The sequence below is a fragment of the Pipistrellus hanaki genome (assembly GCF_964339955.1).
Source record: "Pipistrellus hanaki genome assembly, chromosome: 8".
Taxonomy (NCBI): domain Eukaryota; kingdom Metazoa; phylum Chordata; class Mammalia; order Chiroptera; family Vespertilionidae; genus Pipistrellus; species Pipistrellus hanaki.
The window spans coordinates 63,912,712-63,933,613 of NC_140510.1; the positions used below are offsets into that span (position 1 = coordinate 63,912,712).

At 40.9% G+C, this 20,902-nt stretch overlaps 1 pseudogene across 1 annotated transcript; it reads right to left on the minus strand.

Moving 5' to 3' along the window:
* Positions 1-17,145: 17,145 nt before the first annotated feature.
* Positions 17,146-17,522, minus strand: LOC311626965 (small ribosomal subunit protein eS25-like; annotated as a pseudogene). The gene has a single exon. The product of its transcript is annotated as a small ribosomal subunit protein eS25-like (transcript).
* Positions 17,523-20,902: the final 3,380 nt, after the last annotated feature.

Sequence of the window (20,902 nt, forward strand, 5' to 3'; positions counted from 1 at the left end):
CTCTTTTAATCAGAGGAAGTTGCTCCTTATTGTGTTTTTAAAGTTTTATAATCCTTTTAAAACAATGTCATGACCAATTAAACATCTCTAGGTTGAAGCAGTTTTTAACCTATGCTGGTATTTGAACCATAGTTTCTGGCTATTTTGGGGGGGAATTCCTTAACACTTGACTTGATGTATTGGAAACCAGGGTCTATGGCATCTCTTAAAGGCTCACTCTAATGAGATTCAGAGGATGAGTTCTTCTGTACCATAAAAGAACTAGCTCCAACAACTGTGAAGGTACTTATGTAAATCTAGCTCCTCTAATGAGAAATTAGCTCAAAATACATAGCCTCTCAATGGTGAGTCAGAGGCAGCAAAGAAACATACTGAGTAAGCAGTGCTGGGGAGGAAGGCTTTTTGTAGAAGCTGCACTAACTCTTTCAGGGATGGGACACCATCTTGAGTCCCGAAGGCTGATGGCTGAAGATTATAACAACCTCTTACTCCCTTATCTCTTCTGGCCTACCTGGTGGCTAATGTCCTAGGCCCAAGGGAATCCTAGAAGTTGGACCTGGCAGGGAACTTAGATAACATTTTGTCCAGTTCAGAGCAATGGGAACTGAATGAAGCTCAGAGATGTTTGCAATACGGCTTTAAAATGGATCACGGGGGTTAAGAATGTAATCCCAAGCCAATGGACAGTTTGCTTCACTGTGTGAAGGACACGATATTAAAGTCATAACTATGTCATGTTCACCATGTCCAAACCTATTATGGCAAATCCACAGGGAGGTTAGAAACCAATAATAGTAAATAACAGCCTTTAAAAAGCATGTTTTCTCCTTTCTGGGAGTAAATTATATTCTGGAGAAATATGAAATCTCCCAGTGTGAAGTATCTGAACTTTGAATCAGATTCCAGCTCAGTTTGGGGAATGGTCATGTGGTTCAAACTTTGAAGTTCAGGCCCTGAAGCCCAAACAGTCCTGGTCTGTCCTGTAGTTCTGGTCTTGGAGCCGGGGTCACAGCCTGACCACCTGGGCCAGGAGGATCTGCTGAGGCTGCAGGGTTATGGGTCTCAGTGCCTGGGCAGGGAAGCAAATGGGGCCATGGCAGCTGTGTCCCTAGTGTGAGCTGTCACTTTGAGCAAGACTTAAGACTGCAGCCTGTGGTGTCTTTCCTACAAGTCTCACCTCTCATAGGGACTGCTGCCTAAATGAGTCTGGAGCAAACTGGCCTAGTCTCCAGGAGTTCCCTGCAGTCAGTGGACTGATGCACTTGAGGAACATGAACTAGAATTTGAGGCAGATGGAGGCGAGCTTTGTGAAGAGTGTTTATTAATAAGTGAACAGGAGAATTTCTAATACTTAATGTGCTGTGAATTAATTCCATAGACTGAAAATGGTCATAACTGAGAAGTTAAAGCCCCAGATCCTTTCATCCTACAGCTGACGCTGCACTTGGCTTTAGGGATAAAGGAAATGGAGAACCACATAGGAGGAGTGAACCTCTGGGTACATTTGAAAGGAAAGATTATTTGAAGAGAAATCCAACACAGTGGTTATTATTAAGTGTAAACCCGCTATGGCTTATCCTGAGGAAATAGGCCTGTAAGAGCAAAGCTATTTAAGAAAATGTGACAGATTTCAGGAGATTTGTCTTTAAGACTCTCAGCCCTTAATTCTGACTTATTTTGGTAAAAGCTGTTTTTTTCTCAGTATTCAGAGGTTTGCTAAAAATCTTTCTGTTTTTTCATTTTTCATTCAAAGGATTGGGCCTCTTGAATTCTAGAGTCTGGTATTCCACAACTCAAAGGTCTCCTGACTCAGAATGCTTTGGTTTCATGTTTCAAAGAAATGTTTAGAAATGATCCTGTGCCTACTCACCAATGTTGTGTTCTTAAAAAATATATATTTTCCTGCCGAAAATGGTTTGGCTCAATGGATAGAGCGTCGGCTTGGGGACTGAAAGGTCCCGGGTTCGATTCCGGTCAAGGGCATGTACCTTGGTTTCGGGCATATCCCCAGTAGGGAGTGTGAAAGAGGCAGCTGATCGATAACTCTCTCTCATCGATGTTTCTAACTATCTCTCTCCCTTCCTCTCTGTACAAAATCAATAAAATATATTTTAAAAATATATATTTTTTTCCTACCAAACTACTTTATAAAGAAGTCAAAACTACAGTGATTATCCAATTATCAGACCCCCAATTTCTGGATTATTTCAGACAAATGACTCTGGCCCTTTGGAAAATGTTGTCCCCAAACTATCTGCAGTATTAATTAGGAGGTTTACATTTGGGGAAGAAGTATGCTTCTTTTCTTCTATAAAAATTTACTGGGCAGATTTATTCCTGGGAGAATCCAAGATGGCTGCTTGGGTAGGCACCTAGCCGCACGCAACAATTTCAATAAAATACAACTAAAATATAAAATGGACATTACCCAGAACTACAGGAAAGTCAACTGACTGGAAATTCTACAACAAGAAGCAAGGAGAAAACCAGAAGGAAGCGCGGAGGAGCTGTAAAAGCCCAAGGTACGGAGACACGCTGCGCGCGGAGAGGACAGAGCCGGAGAGGAGGGAGGCCGAGTGCCTGGCTGGCGTTCCCTAGCGGGAAGGAGATAAACACTCCGACTGTGCTGGGCCCCCAACTGCTCTGAACCCCCATTCTAGGCCAGACCCCGGGGACCCAGGCTCGTCCAGAGGGAGCTGGGCTGTAAGGCTGAACCCGGGGAGCAGCGAAAGGAGGTCCCAGAGGCGCGCACACTGCGCGCAGAGAAGGGCCGGCCGGCTGTGCCGTAGGACTGCCCTGGCGGGAAGGAGACAGGGGCTCCAGACTGCTCTGAACGCCATCTCCAACTCCACTTCCAACTGAACTGAACCCCAGTTTCGGGCCCATTGCGGGAGAGCATAGACAGTTTGGCAGCAGGCGAAAATCGAGGGCACCTTTCTCTCAGAGGTGCTTGCAACAAGTACTGAAGGACCCTGAGTCTCAGGAGTCGCATAGGGCGGGGCTGATGGAAGCCAAGGCTGTAGGCTCCACCCTGAAACCCCGCCCCATCAGGAAACTGCCTGCGAAAATGCCTAAACCAAATAGATCACAAACGAAAGAAATGGAGGACAAAAAGCGACTGGATATAGAGTTCAAAACCACACTTATAAGGTTTTTCAAGAGTTTCCTAGAAAAGGCCGATAAAATAAATGAGACCTATGAGGATATGAAAAGGGATCAACAAGAAATAAAGAATACATTGTCTGGAATAAAAAGTATTATACAGAGTCCTAAAAACAGAATGGAAGATCACAAGAATCAAGTCAAAGATTTGGAACATAAAGAGCCAGAAGACACTCCCCCGCAGAAGCTAGAAGACAAGAGAATCCAGAAAATTTAAGATAATGTAAGAAACCTCTGGGACAACTTCAAACGATCCAACATCAGAATCATGGGGGTCCCAGAAGATGAGAGAGAGCAAGATATCGAAAACATACTGAAAGAAATAGTGACAGAAAACTTCCCCCACCTGGGGAAAGAATTGGACTTACAAGTCCAGGAAGCACACAGAACTCCAAATAAGAGGAATCCAAAGAGTACCACACCAAGACAAATCATAATTAAGATTCCAAGAGCAAAGGACAAAGAGAGAATATTAAAAGCAGCAAGAGCTAAGCAGGTGGTTACCTATAAAGGAGCACCTATACGATTGTCAGCTGATTTCTCAACAGAAACCATGCAGGCCAGACGGGAATGGCAAGAAATATTCAAGGTGATGAATAGCAAGAACCTACAGCCAAAAATACTCTACCCAGCAAAGCTATCACTCAGAATCGAAGGTCAGATAAAGAGCTTCACTAATAAAAAAAAGCTAAAGGAGTTCATCACCACCAAACCAGAATTATATGAATTGCTGAAGGGGGTTCTTTCAGAAGAGAAAGTAAATAAAGATAAAAATTATGAACAACAAATACGTAACTATCAACAAGTGAATCTAAAAACCAAGGAAATTAAAAAAAAAAATCTGATGAACAATAGTAGCTGTTGAATATAATAGAATCAGAGGTATGGAAGGGGAGTGAACTAATGATTCTTGGGGAAAAGGGGACAGGGGAATGTGGGAAGAGACTGAACATAAACTGTGCACCTATGGATGAGGACAATGGGGAGTGGGGAAAGGGCAGAGGGTGGGGTGGGAAGGGGGGGGGAAAGGAACACTTGTAATAATATGAACAATAAAAATTTATTTAAAAAAAAATTTACTGGGCAAAACAAAGAGATTAACAATGAGTTAATCCTTGATATTTAAAAGGTAATTTAAAAAATTAGAATTCTATCTTGGTTCAACATCTCTGTATTATACCCAATATCATTAACCCTGGATATCTACCTACTGCGTTTGGCATCTATGACCTTGTTTAATCTCCTTATTTACTCTGAATTTCTTACGTATTTCCCTGTAAACTGGATAGTGTATTAGTTTTTTAGAGTTACCATAACACAGTAGCACAGAGTGGGTGCCTTAACCAGCAGAAATGTATTTTCTCACAGGTCGGAGGCTGGAAGTCCTCGATCAAGCTGTGGACTCCTTGGGAGGACCTGAGTCAGGCCTCTCCTTGGCTTGCAGACAGCCACCATCTTGCTGCCTTTTCCTTGAATGAATGTCCCTTTGTGCAGGAGCACCTGGTGTCTCTTCCTCTCATAAGGACACAAGTTAGATTGGATTAAGGTCCCACTTTAGCAGCCTCCTTTTATTTATTTATTTATTTATTTATTTACTTATTTATTTACTTTCGCTGTAAAAAAGCTTTATTATTTCATTTGGTCCAATGCATGGGAGAGGGCTTCAGAGTGGTTAAAAGAATGGCTAGTGGTTTCAGGGAGAGACTCAGGTGAAAGCCAGACACCAGGGGAATGCAGTCATGCTTGACGGTGAGCCTTTCGAAGAGATACTCCCCCAGCCCAGCCCGGAGGCCGGCTGCCTGCGGACATGGGTCAGGTCTGGTCCATCTTCTTGACGAGTTTCACCTGCTCACCCGGAAGTGGTTCTGGAGGAAGTCTCAGAGCTGAGGGTCTGGGAGGATAGAACCCAGGACCTGCAGCTCCAAAAGGGCCTGGGTCAGGCTCCCCTCCAAGACCAGGGCAGCTTCCCTGGCATCCTGAGTTTTCCCCCCTCACCTTGGGAAGGCTCCAGTACGTCCTGGAGAGAATGTGGCCACCGCGCTGGTTTTGCATTTTTAAGAGACATTCTCAGCCCTCGAAGCCGAAGCCGCCGGAACCCTCGAGAGCCCATCCTCGCGGTGGAAATAGAAGCCCAGGAGAGGTAGGTGTGGGAGGCCCGCAGAGGCAGGCTGGTCAGGCGGTTGACTGCAGCCTCCACCTCTGGGAAATAATTCTGACAAATTTGGGACTCATGGTTTTCGGCAATAAGGAGTTAAAGTGGAAAACAAAAACAAAACAAAACAAAACAAAACAAAAACCCAAAAAAACCAGGAAAGGCCCGGAGGTGGTTCTGAAGGTGGTGACTGGATAAGATGCAGGAGACTGGCCGGAGGCTGAAAGAAGGGGCTGTTCCATTCAAACTCTGTTGAAGCGAGAGACAGATCCGGGGCCGCCGAAGGCACTGCCCGCAGTCTCATTTTAATTTAATAATCTCCTTAGTTAACATTCTGAGAAACTTCCACATCTAAATTTGGGGAGGCAGGTCACGGGGCATGACAGATGTTACCACCATTTTACAGGTGAAGAAACTGAGGCCCAGGGAAATGAGTTGCTCAATTCTTTCACTACACAGATTCTACCTAAAAAAAGGTAGAAATGTGTCTGACAGTGAAAAATGGTGTTAGAATCAGTCTTTATCTTAAATCATATAAACTTTATTTTAATCAATACTGTAATTTAGCGACAGCTTGACATTGAGTTTATAGGATTTTAAATTTATAGGATAAAAGAATCTGCAACCTTAATTCTCTTGGCCAGGCAGTCTAACATACTGTATCTGGAGATAGGGCATTGGCATGTTTGGAGGCCCTATTCTGCTATCACAAAACTTTCCAGTTTACTTTATCTTTCTTGTTCAAATTTTCTTGTTCCTATATTCTGTGTCTGTCATTTCCCCTTAGTGAACTCCTTGGAGCTTTAGTCTTCAGTTTGTTTCTAATCTTGGCTATATCTGTGGATCCATAGAACACAGCTTCCATGAAAAATTGATATTTCATTAAATATTTAGGTGGACCATGCTGTCATTTTTTCTAGAAATTAGTCATATATCAGAATCAAAATGCCAACAAAAGTCACCTTTTCTTTCTCTTGATGTGAAAAATGTCCATGATTTATTTTTAAATGGGAAAAACAGATTACAGGGCACTTAAAACATAACTGAGAAAAGTAAAATTATGTATTACTTCTAGCTTATAAACACTTCTATTATATAATATTTGTTAAGTACCTATCTCCAGCCAAACCTGAATAATGAACATTTTTTTTGTTATTGTAAAACAACTATTATTCCACTACAATTATGTAGAAGCTACCTAAGCAAGCTGAAATAGCTCAGTTGGGAGAGTGTTAGCCTGAAGATCTAAAGGTCCCTGGTTCAATCCCAGGGTTCAGCAGTTTTTAGGTGTTTATTCTTAATGTGGTTTCTGGTCAGGCTTACCCACAATATTTAAGGAGCACAGAGGAGATCCCCCTGTCCCCAGTATCCACATGGAATACCTTCCAAGATCCAAAATGGATGCTTGAAACATTGATAGTACCTGACCCCATAGGTGTTTTTTCCCCTGTACATACATACCTATGATAAAGTTTAATTTATAAATGAAGCATAGTAAGATCAACAATAGCCAAAACCGGTTTGGCTCAGTGGTAGAGCGTCGGTCTGCGGACTGAAGGGTTCCAGGTTTGATTCTGGTCAAGGGCATGTACCTGAGATGCGCGCACATCCCCAGTAAGGGGGGGGGGGGTGCAAGAGGCAGCTGGTCGATGTTTCTCTCTCATCGACGTTTCTAGCTCTCTATATCTCTCCCTTCCTCTCTGTAAAAAAATCAATAAAATATATTTTTAAAAAAAGATATCAACAATAACTAATAATAAAATAAAATGGGGTAATTACAACAATGTACTGTAAAAGAAAGTTGTCTCTCTTTTACAGACACAAAATATCTCTTTGTATTGTACCCACCTTCTCACCTAAAGGAAGCCCTTTACAGCTTCTCCTTGGCATATCCAAATTTCCAGCATTACTATTCTTGAGCTTTGGGGCCGTTATTAGGTAAAATAAGGGTTATTAACCACAAGCACTGGGATACCTGGACAGTTAATCTGATAATCTACAGGTACAAAGTGACTAACAGGTGGGGAATACATACCTTGTGGATACAATGAACAAAATGATGATTCAGGCCCAGGTGGGATGGGTCAAGATTTCATCACACAACTCCAAATATTGTGTTATTTAAAACATATGAGGAGAGAAATCAAGATGGTGGCCTAGGTAAACACGTGAACTGCTGCCTCACACAGCAATTTCAAAACTACAACTAAAGGACAAAATGACATCACCCAGAACCACAGGAAGTCTGGCTGAGTGGAAATTCTACAACTATAAGGAAAGAGAAAAGCACACTGAGACTCACAGGAGCTGCAGAAGGCAGAGGTAAGGAGGCTGGCAACTGAGTACACAGCTGGCTTTCTCAATTGGGAGGGAGACAAAAGCTCCTGACTGCTCTGAACTCCAGCTCTGGGCAAGACTCTGTGGGCCCAAACTCATACAGGGAGAAACTGGACTGTCTAGCTGTGGGTGAAACTTGAGGGCAGCTTTCTTTCAGAGGTGCTTGCAGTGATTACTGCGAGACACTGAGACCTAGAGGCCTCTTAGGGAAAGGCTAATGGGAAGCCATTGCTGTTTGCTCCACCCTGAGACTCTGTCCCATCCAAGCTGAGTACAGAGGCTTTTGCGTACGAATGGCCTGGTCCTTTGAATTCTAATCTTACCTAACAAACTGCAGCTGAGTCAGAGAGACCCAGAACATCCAAAAGAAGGCCCAAGGCCCCACAACAGCTTACACTGCTTCACAGCTGGGCCTCATCTGGGCACCTCCAAAACCCAAACAAAGAAGAGGAATCTGCAGATCTCTTCATAGCTCCTGCTGTGTGGCTCCAGGCAAAGGCTAAATTAGCACCTCCTTGGAGATCCAAGAGTCAGTGTACTCAGGGGTCAAAGAAGAGAAAGAGCAAGATATTAAAAACCTATTTGAAGAAATAATGACAGAAAACTTCCCCTACCCGGTGAAAGAAATAGACTTACAAGTCCAGGAAGTGCAGAGAACCCCAAACAAAAGGAATCCAAAGAAGACCACACCATGACACATCATAATTAAAATGCCAAGAGCAAAAGACAAAGAATATTAAAAGCAGCAAGGGAAAAACAGTTACCTACAAGGGAGCACCCATATGATTATCAGCTGATTTCTCAACAGTAACTATGCAGGCCAGACAGGAGTGGCAAGAAATATTCAAAGTGGTGAATAGCAAGAGCCTACAACTAAGATTACTCTACCCAGCAAAGCTATCATTCAGAATTGAAAGTCAGATAAAGAGCTTCACAGATAAGAAAAAGCTAAAGTAGTTCATCACTGCCAAACTAGTATGAAATGCTGAAAGGTATTCTTTAAGAAGAGGAAGAAGAAGAAAAAGAAAAAGGAAAATATAAAAATTATGAACAACAAATAAATATCTATCAACAAGTGAATCTAAAAATCAAGTGAATAAAAAATCTGATGAACAGAATAAACTGGTGAATATAATAGAATCAGGGTCATAGAAAGGGAGTGGACTGACAATTCTTGGGGAGGAAAGGGCTGTGGGGGTGTGTGGGAAGAGACTGGACAAAAATCGTACACCTATATATGAGGACAGTGGGAGGGGGGTAAGGGAAGAGGGTAGGGTGGGAAGCAGGTGGAGGGGAACTATAAGGGGAAAAGAAGAACAATTGTAATAATCTGAACAATAAGGATTTATTTAAAAAAATAAAATAAAACTTATGAAATGTTGATTTCTGGAATTTTCCATTTAACATATTCAGATTGAGATTGACTGTGGATAACTGAAACCTCAGAAAGTAAAACTGTAGGTGGGGGGGGGGGGGGGAGTAGCTACTGTATTTGGTTCTCATGCTTTGGATAAATTGATGGCTTTTTAGAGAAGGGTGGTGTCAGGTATCCTGGTGTGAGTTTTTATATATATAAACCCACCAGCACATTAGTACTTCCTGATTGTAATAACTAACTGGAGTACTTGATATATACCATGCTTTCTCCTAAGCTCAATGTATTAACTTACTTTACAATTCTCAGTAACGGTAAGTAATAGTTTTTGGGTCTGAGACCTAGCATATGGTATGTACACAATCAATGACTCTTACAATGATTACCATGATTATTTTTATTGGCTAGAAACTTTACAAGTTAGAGCTGTGAGATAATGGGTTGTTTCTAAGGACCATTCACCCTCTATCTAATAAGGCACTAGTAAAGGCCATCTTTTTCCTGTGTCTTCCTAAGTGTTTTAAAATTCTGTATCAACAATCCGTGTTTCTATATCATAAATGTGAAAGGTTATTTTCTCACCTGACTTTAACTTTCTACAAAGGGATTTAGCTTCTATTTCAAAGGTTCTTACCTCCTGTAGTCAACAGGAGGTCTGTGAAGTCTCTGAAACCGAATGCAAATTTGAATGTTTGTGTGTAGTCGTGAAGCAGTATCATCGAATTCAAGGTTTGTGACCTAGAAAAGGTTTAGAAAAGTTAACTACAAAGGTCTCCTCGCCACAAATACTTGCTGGCAATTCCTGTCCTGACCTTTGAATTTTTCAAGGTATGAGTGATAGAACTTTTCTCTTGCCCCTTGCTCAATGCTTATCTACTGTGAAGAAAGATTTCAGGAGGGAGCCTAGGTTATCAGCAAACTTTCTTTCTGTCTGGGTTATGGCTTTTAGGGACAAATTTCCCACAGGGGAGCATATTTGACCATTTTTTTTGTAGCATGCTCCCCCCCCCCCCCATGCCACTTTGGGGTAGCCTTTCCATGACTCATCCCCCATCACTATGTTTAATCTGCTGAGGTGGGTCCCACTCCATCTAATTGTCTCTTTTTAGGGAGATTAAGGAAGATGTCCTCACATTACCTTTATTATTCTACCTTTTTCCTTTTGCTTTCTTTTAAAAAATATATTTTATTGATTTTTTACAGAAAGGAAAGGAGAGGAAAGGAGAGTTAGAAGCATCGATGAGAGAAAAACATCAATTCAGCTGTTCTAAGAGGCATCAATTCAGTGCCTCTTGCACACTCCCCACTGGGGATGTGCCCGCAACCAAGGTACATGCCCTTGACCGGAATCGAACCTGCGACGCTTCAGTCCTCAGGCCGATGCTCTATCCATTGAGCCAAACCAGTTAGGGCTAGCTTTAATTCTTTTTGATGGCATTGTAGACTATCTGGTTACCAGGCAATGGCTACCTGGTCTTCCATTGTTATATTATTTAATGTCTATAACCTGAATGATGACTTGGCTGGTTTTGGTCAAGAAGTAGCATTTCTAATTCATGCCAGGCCTTTTTCAGGCTTGACATTTAAATAAAAGTATGAATGCTGCAGATTATTGTTTTGATCCCTCTTTTTCCCTGAGTATTCAGCAACATTTCCAGAAAAGCTCTTTTCTGCAAAATTGACTCCGGGTTTGTGTTTCCGTCATGAGGCCGAAGCTAAAGGAGGGAACCAAGTGCATGGAGAAACAGCCAAGGTACAACACCATGGTCCACGTCCAAACACAGTCCATTGGGAAAGAGGCAGGATCCGGGTCTAAAAGATGAGACCAAGTGCTTAAGGTCAGGCCTCTGGGAGTCTCACAGAAGCAAATGGGGAGCAAAACTCCACAAACAACAGGGTTAGGATGGTAAAGGCTTCAGGCAAGATGGACAACCCTGCCAAAGCTGGTTTGGCTCAGTGGATAGTGTGTCAGCCTGTGGACTGAAAGGTCCCAGGTTTGATTCTGGTCAAGGGCATGTACCTTGGTTGCGGGCATATCCCTAGTAAGGGGTGTGCAGGAGGCAGCTTATCGATGTTTCCAACTCTCTATTTCTCTTCCTTCCTCTCTGTAAAAAAAAAAAAAAATCAATAAAAATATTTTTTAAAAAGATGGACAACACTGTTAATTCTTCCCAATTATTTCTGCATTGTTCGTACATGGGGTTTGGGCTCTGTGCTATTTATAGACACACACTTACACACACAGTAGTGTTGATGTCTAAAGGGAATTTGGATTGTATTGACCAATATGACTGGAAAGAGAATTAAGTCTCTTAAAATTCTCATTGTTTTTGTGATTACAAAATATACAAACTACTGAAACATAAAAGTTTTTATGAGATTCCATTGCTCAAAAAGTAAAGACATTCCCAACCTTAAAGATAATCATTGTTAATAATCTGGTGTCCATTCTTTTATCTGACTTTTTTAATGCACTGCTAATATAAAATGAATGTATATACACATAAATGCACTTACGTTTTATACAAGGGTTAGATCATATTTTCCCATAATTTTTCAAACACTAGGACTGAATGTCTAAAATGATAATGGAAATTTATTTTCTTTGATGTTTCTTTTAATGAAAACAAAGTAAAATATAAAAGGATGCCAAAACATAAAAACTAGAGCCCTATGTGTAGCATGCTCCAAATTTTAAAAATCACACTTCTATGAAACCATAAGTGGTGGCAAATGGGTCTCACTGGTAGCAGTGATAATAGTAGTAAGGGGTAATCTTTATTAAATTTGCATTCTGTGTCAGGCCCCATTTTGTGCAATTTGGAGGAATTAGTTCATTTAATCAGTGATGAGGAAATCTGAAAAGCGGGGAGCAAAAAGGCATTTATAGCAATTTGAGAGCATTGCAGAGGGAGCTCTGTATGAGAGTAGGAAGGTAACGACAAAGTACCAGAAAGAACCCCGGTGACTGGCAGTATGCAAAGCATTTAGGGAAAATGCTGCCATTATCCTTTTAAGGCCAGGTGTCATAAATTGTCTGTGTATAAATACAGTCAGTTCAGTCATAAAGATGTAATTAAATAAGTGGTCCTACTTTATGTATCTGTCATTTAATTCATATTGATCACAAAAATGCCAAATTTGCTCTTTTTTAAAAAAATACAAAATATTAATGCAACAAAGAGCTGGTTCTTTGAAAAGATTAATAAAATTGACAAACCTCTGGCTAGTCTCACTAAGGAGAAAAGAGAAAAGTCACAAATAAACAAAATCAGAAATGAAAGAGTAGAAGTTACCAAATTTGTTGTTTCAATTTCTCATTCTTATGGTGGTGTTTAATTCACAATAATACAAAAACACTTTTACAGTCTTTAGTATCATAATTTATGTGAAATTAGTTTTAAAAATCTACAGTGGTAATAAAGCTGGAATAATATTTACAAATTATTCTCTATGAAAATTTAAAATGTTGGTTAGAATTGATAACTTGTCCATTATGAACCTGTTAGAAACAGTGTAAACTCTTTAAAGTCTAATGCTTCTTTTAGCGTTAGTTCATTTTGGTGCTACATTTGGGATCTGTAATTTCAGTGGCATGGAAATTAAAATTGTATTCAGCCTGTGAATCTCTAAATGAACTCAGAAATGGGTTCAGCCTCTTTCCTGGAAATCTAGTGGGTAATTTTATGGAGATTGTTCAGAATAATAGAGACAACAGAACTTTTTTTTTTTTTAATATATTTTATTGAGTTTTTACAGAGAGGAAGAGAGAGGGATAGAGAGTTAGAAACATCGATGAGAGGGAACCATTGACCAGCTGCCTCTTGCACATCCCCTACTGGGAATGTGCCCGCAACCAAGGTACATGCCCTTGACCGGAATTGAACCTGGGACCTTTCAGTCCGCAGACCGATGCTCTACCACTGAGCCAAACCGGTTTTGGCGAGATAACAGAACTTTTGAGGTTTTGGCGAGATAACAGAACTTTTGAGGTCAGCAACATTTGATTGATTGATTGAGAGAGAGAGAGAGAGAGAGAGAGAGAGAGAGAGAGAGAGAGAGAGAACTGAGAGAACAGAAAGAAACAAGTGGGCATTTTTCCCTCCGAGCTGCCAGAAATTATGAGTAGATTAGAGACAATAGGCTGGAGTGTTTACTTTTTCATACACGGGTTGTGGGCTTCTCCTTAGAAATAAATAGAATGAATACACATCTCTAGTCCTGAAGCCACTTATTGTTATTATGTTATTACAGGATCGGCACAAGTTCAGTGATGCCACATCCTCTTCCACGCTATTTTAAAATCGTACATTTCCACATTTTACTCATCTTTTATAGTAAAATACTTAGAGGTATTTCAAAAAGTAAATCCATGATTACTCAATGCCAAAATGCAGCTGCTTCTCTTTAATTTAGAAAACTTTAGAAAGTGGTCCCAATGGAATGTGAAACCATAAGCTTAATCTATATACTTTTTAACTGCAGAAGCCTCTCTCTTATTCTGGATTTAAAATAATTCACTGTTTGGGTTTGTTTCAGAAGAAAGTTTATAGGAATAATTGTATAGAGACGATGGAAAAGAATTGTCCTTTAGAGAATAGGCCTATGGACTCAACCTTCTCAAGAAGTTTATCATAAAATATAATTTCTAAGGGTTTGAAATGTATGAAACCATCTATGTGTACTTTTATTCCCAATGAAATACTCCCTATACCTTTGTGTAACTGATGAAAGCATAGTTATCTTCTTTTTCCTTTTGGAAGTAGTTTTGATATCTCCCCCCGCTTCCCCCAGAATCATTAAGGACAGATTTGTCAAATGCCATATAATTAATTTTCTTCACTTAGTTTGCATGCTTGGCCTGAGTTTCTCAATCACTAACTAAAATGCATCTTGATGTCTTTGTGGAGATGGAAGACCCATATTTGCCATCCTCTCCCTGTCATGATACAGGGAAGGGTTCTGAGCTGCTTTTTATCAAAGTGTCACTAATTTTATTCCCATCAATCTTTCCTTCTAATGCAAAGGAAGGGGGACATTAACTTTATCCTAGGGACATTCTCTCCCATTCAGCTGGCTGGAATTGTCTGCAAAGATAACTATCGGTTCAGGACTTATTGCTGGCCTCCAGTGATCTGTATGAAAATTTAAAATGTTGGCTAGAATTCAGAGGTTACTTTCCAGTGCTAATAGAATTGTTCTTCCAGAAGGCCAAAGAGCACACACACTTTGATCTTTTGCCAATTTAATGGGCTTCTTAAAAAAGCACATTTGCCCAGAAATGAACATTTAAGCTCCCTGAATAGTTCCATATAGTTAATGAACACCTCCTCCATAAACCAAGGGCTTAGCTGGCCTTAGCCCTATAGTAAGTCTTCTCTGTTTGTCCTCTTCTATAATCCTCACAGCTCCACATTAGTCCTGCTATACAGATGAGAGACACCAAGGAGTTTTAGTGGCTTGAGCACAGTCACATGAACAATGGGGCAAGTCAGCATTTGAACTTCCTTGACCTCCAAGTCCTGGCGAACTTGTCCTATGTTCTTACCTGGATGAGTGGCTTGTTGCTGAGCTTGTATGTTATGGACTAATGAAATCCTGTATTTACAGACAGTATAGGGATCTCAGGTCACTATTGACCCATGTGCAACTATGACCAATGCCTCCCTTGGTTCACCTCCATGATACATATGCAGCAACTGTGTGTCTAGTGTTTGAGAAGAATGGCCTTCCGTGCCCGGATCTAAGTGACAAACAATAGGTGGAGGGACTGGCTGATTCTTCTTCGGAAAGCTGAGGTGTAGGAGGGGGTCAAGTATTACCTGATGACATTTGGTATTTACCTGTGGGGTTGAAAGATGTGAGCGTATACCATACCCTGGGTGCCTGTGAGATGGGAATAGCCTTTCCTTTTTTAACCTGCACATCCCTGTCAAATGTACAACTGCAAATATACAAAGATAATTGTGGAGAAGGAGGACACATTTAGTGTTACTAATATACTTGCCTCACAGCCAAGTTTCCAAATTGCTTGTCTAGGTGAGAACTAGAAAATTCCTTGAGACCATATCCCAAAATTAATTGGAAAATAAAAATCTATGTTTAAGATTGTTTTTAATTTTTTGGAGCCACAGTTTCCCAGACTCCAACCCTTTCTCTTCTCTGCCTGCAAGGCTGTCACCTGCTCTCAGTTGAGTTGTTAGCACAACCTTCTACCCTGCTTCCAGCTTCTATACTGGCCCCTGCATTTATTCTAACCCAGCGCTAGTGATCCCTAAGGAACAAACCTGATCTCACATTTCTCTGCTCAAAATTGTGCAAAGGTAGCCATTTTCCTTTGGGGAACAGCCATTGTCCTTACAGTGGCTCCCAGTGCTGCCTTCACCCTGCTCACTCTGGAGCAGGCACAGTTACTCTGCGAGGTACTAGTGAGAGGGCAGGGCAGGGTGAGGATGGGCTCCTGACTCCACTGTGGGGCAGGGCGGAGTTATCCTCCATTCTGTAATTGAACCCTAGCCCTCACCCAACCAATCAGGGTTAGCCGAGGCAGTGACATCACCACCGACCGGAGTAAAACCCCTGGACTGGGCGAAATTCGCTCTCTCTTCTGCCATGCTGCCAGCGTGAGTGGGACAGAGCCCATGCTAGCATGGAAAAGGCTCTTTTGTTTATTGCATCGGACTCGGCTCCCTGGTGGTCCTTGGGGATCATGAAGTCTGGGCGTAACACTAGGATATGCTCTTCCTCAGCTTTTTAAAATATGCCTTACCCACCTTCTCAATGATGCCCACTTCCTCCTTCTTATCTACAATCGTAATCATTCCTCAAGCCCATTCTTGGCATCCTGGGTCGCTTTAATGGCATCTTTCCCTAATTTCTGAAAGTTATAAACTCTCATAGATGATGCATAGATTCTTGATATAGCTGCTAGATTTTAGAGGAATCACATGTCTAAACTGTTATACACAGTTTGATTCTTTGGTTTTGTTTTGAGCCAGGCACTGGGATAGAGGCTAGGGATGAATGCTTTAATAGAAACACCTGCAGGGATATAGGGGAAGCTCTGAAAATGAATTAGTAAGACAATAGGGGAGGATCAGGGAAAAATTCAGAAGCAATTTTTGATTCAAGTAGAAATATAAGAAATCTGCAAATCAAAGGAGAAGAGTATTATTCTTTTTAGATAAGAATAGAAGTGGAAAAGACTTAGAGCTATGGAAACAACCCTTTGCTATGTACTACAGAAGTATAGCTTGAGGGTGAGTGTATGTGGGATGGTGTCACAGTGGCTGGAGATGAGGTTGGACCAGGGTGTGGGGCCAGATAGTAAGGTTAGACCAGTGGGTAGGACTGGATCACAAAAGGTCTCAGACCTTGCTGAGGAGTCTGGACATTATCCTATAGGGTCACTCCTACAAAGTTAACTTAGAAAGTACTGCATTTCTCAAATGCTAACCCGCTCACTTTTAGGAATTTTTCTAGGCTTGACTATGAGTTCTTTAACTAGGAAATGTTTAATTTTCTCTGCTTAGTCTAAATCCAACATCTCATATGCACATAGAAGTTGAGATTCTAGGGAACAGGGTTTCAGTGCATGCTGTTGGCTGAGTCAAAATAAATATTATTTGTGTAGACTTGTGTAAATATATGCACAAGTCAAATGAAAAGCAATTTTATTGTATCATACTATTTTTAAGTGCCTGATAAGGAACTCACAGTTTAGCATATTGAAGAGATTTCTCCATGCGAAATAACCATATTGAGATCATTGGCTTTTTTAAATAATTTCTTTCTTAATTATAGAGTTTCTTTTAGTCACTTCAATGAATCAAAGTTCTCAGGAGTAAACAAAGCAAAAAAAAAAAATCAATTCCCTATAATCTTTTTCTTTATACCTTCTCATCTGCTCCACAGGATCGAAAGTTTAATCTCTTCATCATGTCCAAACTTTATTTTGCATTTTTTTTCTCCAGCAATGTTCAGATTCTTCTTCTTTGCCTTCTTCTTCAGATTCCCCTCCTCCTCCTCCCCCTCCTCCTCCTCCTCCTCCTCCTCCTCCTCCTCTTCATTCCCAATAAAGGTTTATTTTTCAAAATGTACAGCTGGTGAGATCTGTTATTCATGCATCTTCTCCAGCAGCTGGGGCATCCCCACTTTTTGTGTTTCTGGTGTAAATCACTTGAGCTCTTGCTTTAAGACTAGTTTATTAAATTCTTTACCAAGGAGCTCCTGAAGGGTTGCTCTGGCCAAAAAGCCATTAATCTTCAGCCTCTCGGAGACTACGACTAGGTTATAAGCTTGTATTTGGGAACTTCCTTTCAGAGCCTGTCATATGTGGCTTTGTGAAACCAGGCCAGGTTATTGAGCTTGTTCTGAACTTTGCCTTTGGACAACTTCTTCTTCTTGGCCTTGCCCCCCCAACTTGTTCACAGGGTCTTTATCTTTCTTGGCGGACTTTCCAGCAGCTTTCATCTTGTTGTTGTCCTTGGGCAGCATCTTGGGACTCAGGAGAGCAGGGACTTGCTGCTGCCTCACCAAGATGTCACTGGAGAGCAATGTTCAGATTCTTTAGCTCTGGTTCAGTGGCAGATCAGTGGCTCAGGCTGTTTAGGTCACCAGTGAGTTCTACCATGGCTTGAATGTGATGGGGAAAAATACTTCATTTCCTAATGATTCCATTGATCCTTGGAAGGTGCTGGGAGCCATAAAAGGCATCAGTGAAGATTTGCCCACTGTTTATATTGAAGGTAAAAACAGACATCAATATCCAGAGATACACAATGAACCATCTTGCTAATTATTGGAGTTAAATGTTTTCCTACAAATGCTCTCAGTAATCAAGTCACTCGAGGTCATGTTCTTACAGGAATCCTAGTATTCATTAAAATGAGCTGCTTTGCCTAGAAATGTCCAGTGATCAATGATTGATGATGTGTCTGCCTTGATTCTTAGTGCAATGCAGGGATCCATTGGCTGTTAAATCTTGCTTGTTGGAAATTATGGAAGTGAGCTTTAAACTAATCTAAATAATCAATTTTTAGTATTTGATGAGATATTCAAGTTCATCCCCTTGCAAAATCAAAATCTGCTTATTATGTTAATGTGGTATTTGCAAAGCTATCACCATGATTTCAAGCCTAAACTCCTGTAACCCAATTCCTTGCAAATCAAAGTAAGTCAGCATTCAATATGCTATACCTCTAGATCATTGTCAAGTCAAGTTGGATAAGACCCAAGGCCTAATTAACTAGGTCCTAATTCTGGCTTCATCAGTTGTCTTTGCAAGTCAATTAAACTATCTGGGCTTCAGTTTGTTTTTTAATGTGTAAAATAAAAGAACTGAACATATCCTACTTAATTAAAATTAAATATTTATAAAACCATAAGTCATTCTTTTGCTCTTATTTCCAGCTCTTTTAACTTTCTGCTTGTAATTTTCAGGGAATAAACTCAGAGCCTGGACACTTACTTATATCATACTTCTGAGAAGACAAATGAGATGAATTAAAAACAATATGTAAAATGATAACTTAGGTATTTTTCTATAGCTTTCATTTATTTGTACCTCTTGGTGATTAATAACAAAATATATGTGTTTTAATTAGTATCAGGACAATTAAATGTGAATTTCTAAGAATTGGCCTTAGCATAAGTGTGTCTCCCCCCCCCCTTCCCCAAGGAAGAAAACTATCTTACCAAGTCAGTATTAAATTGAACTGTAGTTGAGTTTGACAATTCATCAAATTTGTTGAAAATTTCTATTAAAACCATGATTCTAAAGGACTGTCTTACTAGATGGGCTAGGTCAGTGGTCAGCAAACTGCGGCTCGTGATCCACATGCGGCTCTTTGGCCCCTTGAGTTTTTAGCAAAGGCAGCTTAGAAGTGCCCTAATTAAGTTAATAACAATGTACCTACCTATATAGTGTAAGTTTAAAAAAATTTAACTCTCAAAAGAAATTTCAATCGTCGTACTGTTGATATTTGGCTCTGTTGATTAATGAGTTTGCTGACCACTGGGCTAGGTTAATGGTTTTGTACTGTTTAAAAAATTGGTATGAGCTTTGCTTTAATGTAGTTGGAGAAGAAATGAACACTACCTGATAAAGCAAATTGATTCATGCAGAAGTTTGGTAAGATAAATGAGCATACTTGGAATCTAATTTTAAAGAGTGCTAAGGAAGAATTTGGAAAACTTATGATACACGAGATACCAAGGTTTTAGAATCCATAATATTTTTTAGACTGATTTTTTCTGGTTCTTTGACATACACAGCTTCTTGGCTCAGCTCACGGAACCTCCCTACACTAACCCTTAGATCAGGGGTCCTCAAACTTTTTAAAGTGGGGGCCAGATCACGGTCCCTCAGAGAGCTGGAGGGCCGGACTATATGAACTACTAATTCCTACTGTAACACCTCGGCTGCGCTCACTGCCCAAAAAACCTGGCGGGCCGGATCAGACTCCTCTGCGGGCCGCATGTGGCCCACGGGCCGTAGTTTGAAGACCCCTGCCTTAGATAATAAGGATTGCCCCCCAGCTAGGCTCCTCCTGGATTCCATCCCAGCAGGCACTGATTTTGTATCTCTTGTAGTATTCATTAAATTCTCAAGGTTAAGTGCCTTTTGCCCACTGCTAGCTTCCAAAAAATCTGGAGGTTTTATTCCTCAATGTTTCTCCTACAGAGACTTTGAATATGAGATGTGCTTAAGCAAGATTTTTCAAATGAATATATTTACTCTAAATGATATTTCAGGGAAAGCTGGAAGTAACAAAGAGGCATTTAATCTCAACTCGTGGTAGTAAATAGAGGTCACAACTAATGTTCAACAGCTTATCAATGCTCTCTAGTGGACAGAGTAAATGATAATACCCATTAGAGGTTGGTCAAGCCTGTAATTTAGTAGATTAAATAGTTTCCACTTTAAGGTCAAAGAGAAGAAATATTTCTTCAGTTAAATATTATGGGTCATGGTCATTATTTTGTGAAACTATTTTTGCTCATATATCACAGTAAAAACCACTATTGGTTAAGCCTTTTTCACTCGCCTGGAGGTTTTGTTCCTTCTGATTGGATCGCAGGTCCCCAGATCTTCCCGGCTGGCTTCAGATCAGATGGCACTTGGGGTTCAGGCCAAATGTGACTTTTTTTTCTCATCATCCTATGTAAAGCAGCTACAGTACCCAGCCCAGTACATGGCACATTGTAATTGCTTTTTCATATGTTGTTTAAATAATGCACAGCCAGGGTTGAGATAGGCAAGCTGTGAACCATTTCCGCAATGGACTTGGACTCCATCGGTCTTCACACCCTCCCTCCTCTGCTCCTTTCCCCACTCACTCAGCTATGCTCTCCTGGCCGAAATGGACAGAGCTGGAGACACAATGTCCCTGACGCAGTGTAAAGCGAAATGTGGGGCTCCTGGTTCAAAAATCAGGAACACAGCTTCATTCTCTATGTTCTCTCTCAACCCATTATGGTGTTTTTTATTTGTTATTTAATGTTACGGTCTCTCCGTGCAGGGATACTCTCAGGTGGACCTCCCAGGAGCAGGGCGCATGCCAATCCCCACCCTTTGGTTAGGTGCGTTGGCCTCCTTGGAGCAAGGGCAGCAAGGAGAGGGACACACCGTCTGGCCCCAGGAAGGACTGGGTGGTGGGACAGGCCTGAGAGGAGGCTCCAACCCTTGTGCATGCTCTAGCACAGTGGTCAGCAAACTCAGTCAACAGAGCCAAATATCAACAGTACAACGATTGAAATTTCTTTTGAGAGCCAAATTTTTTGAACTTAAACTTCTTTTAATGGCACTTCTTTAACATAGACTTGCCCAGGCCATGGTATTTTGTGGAAGAGCCCCACTCAAGGGGCCAAAGAGC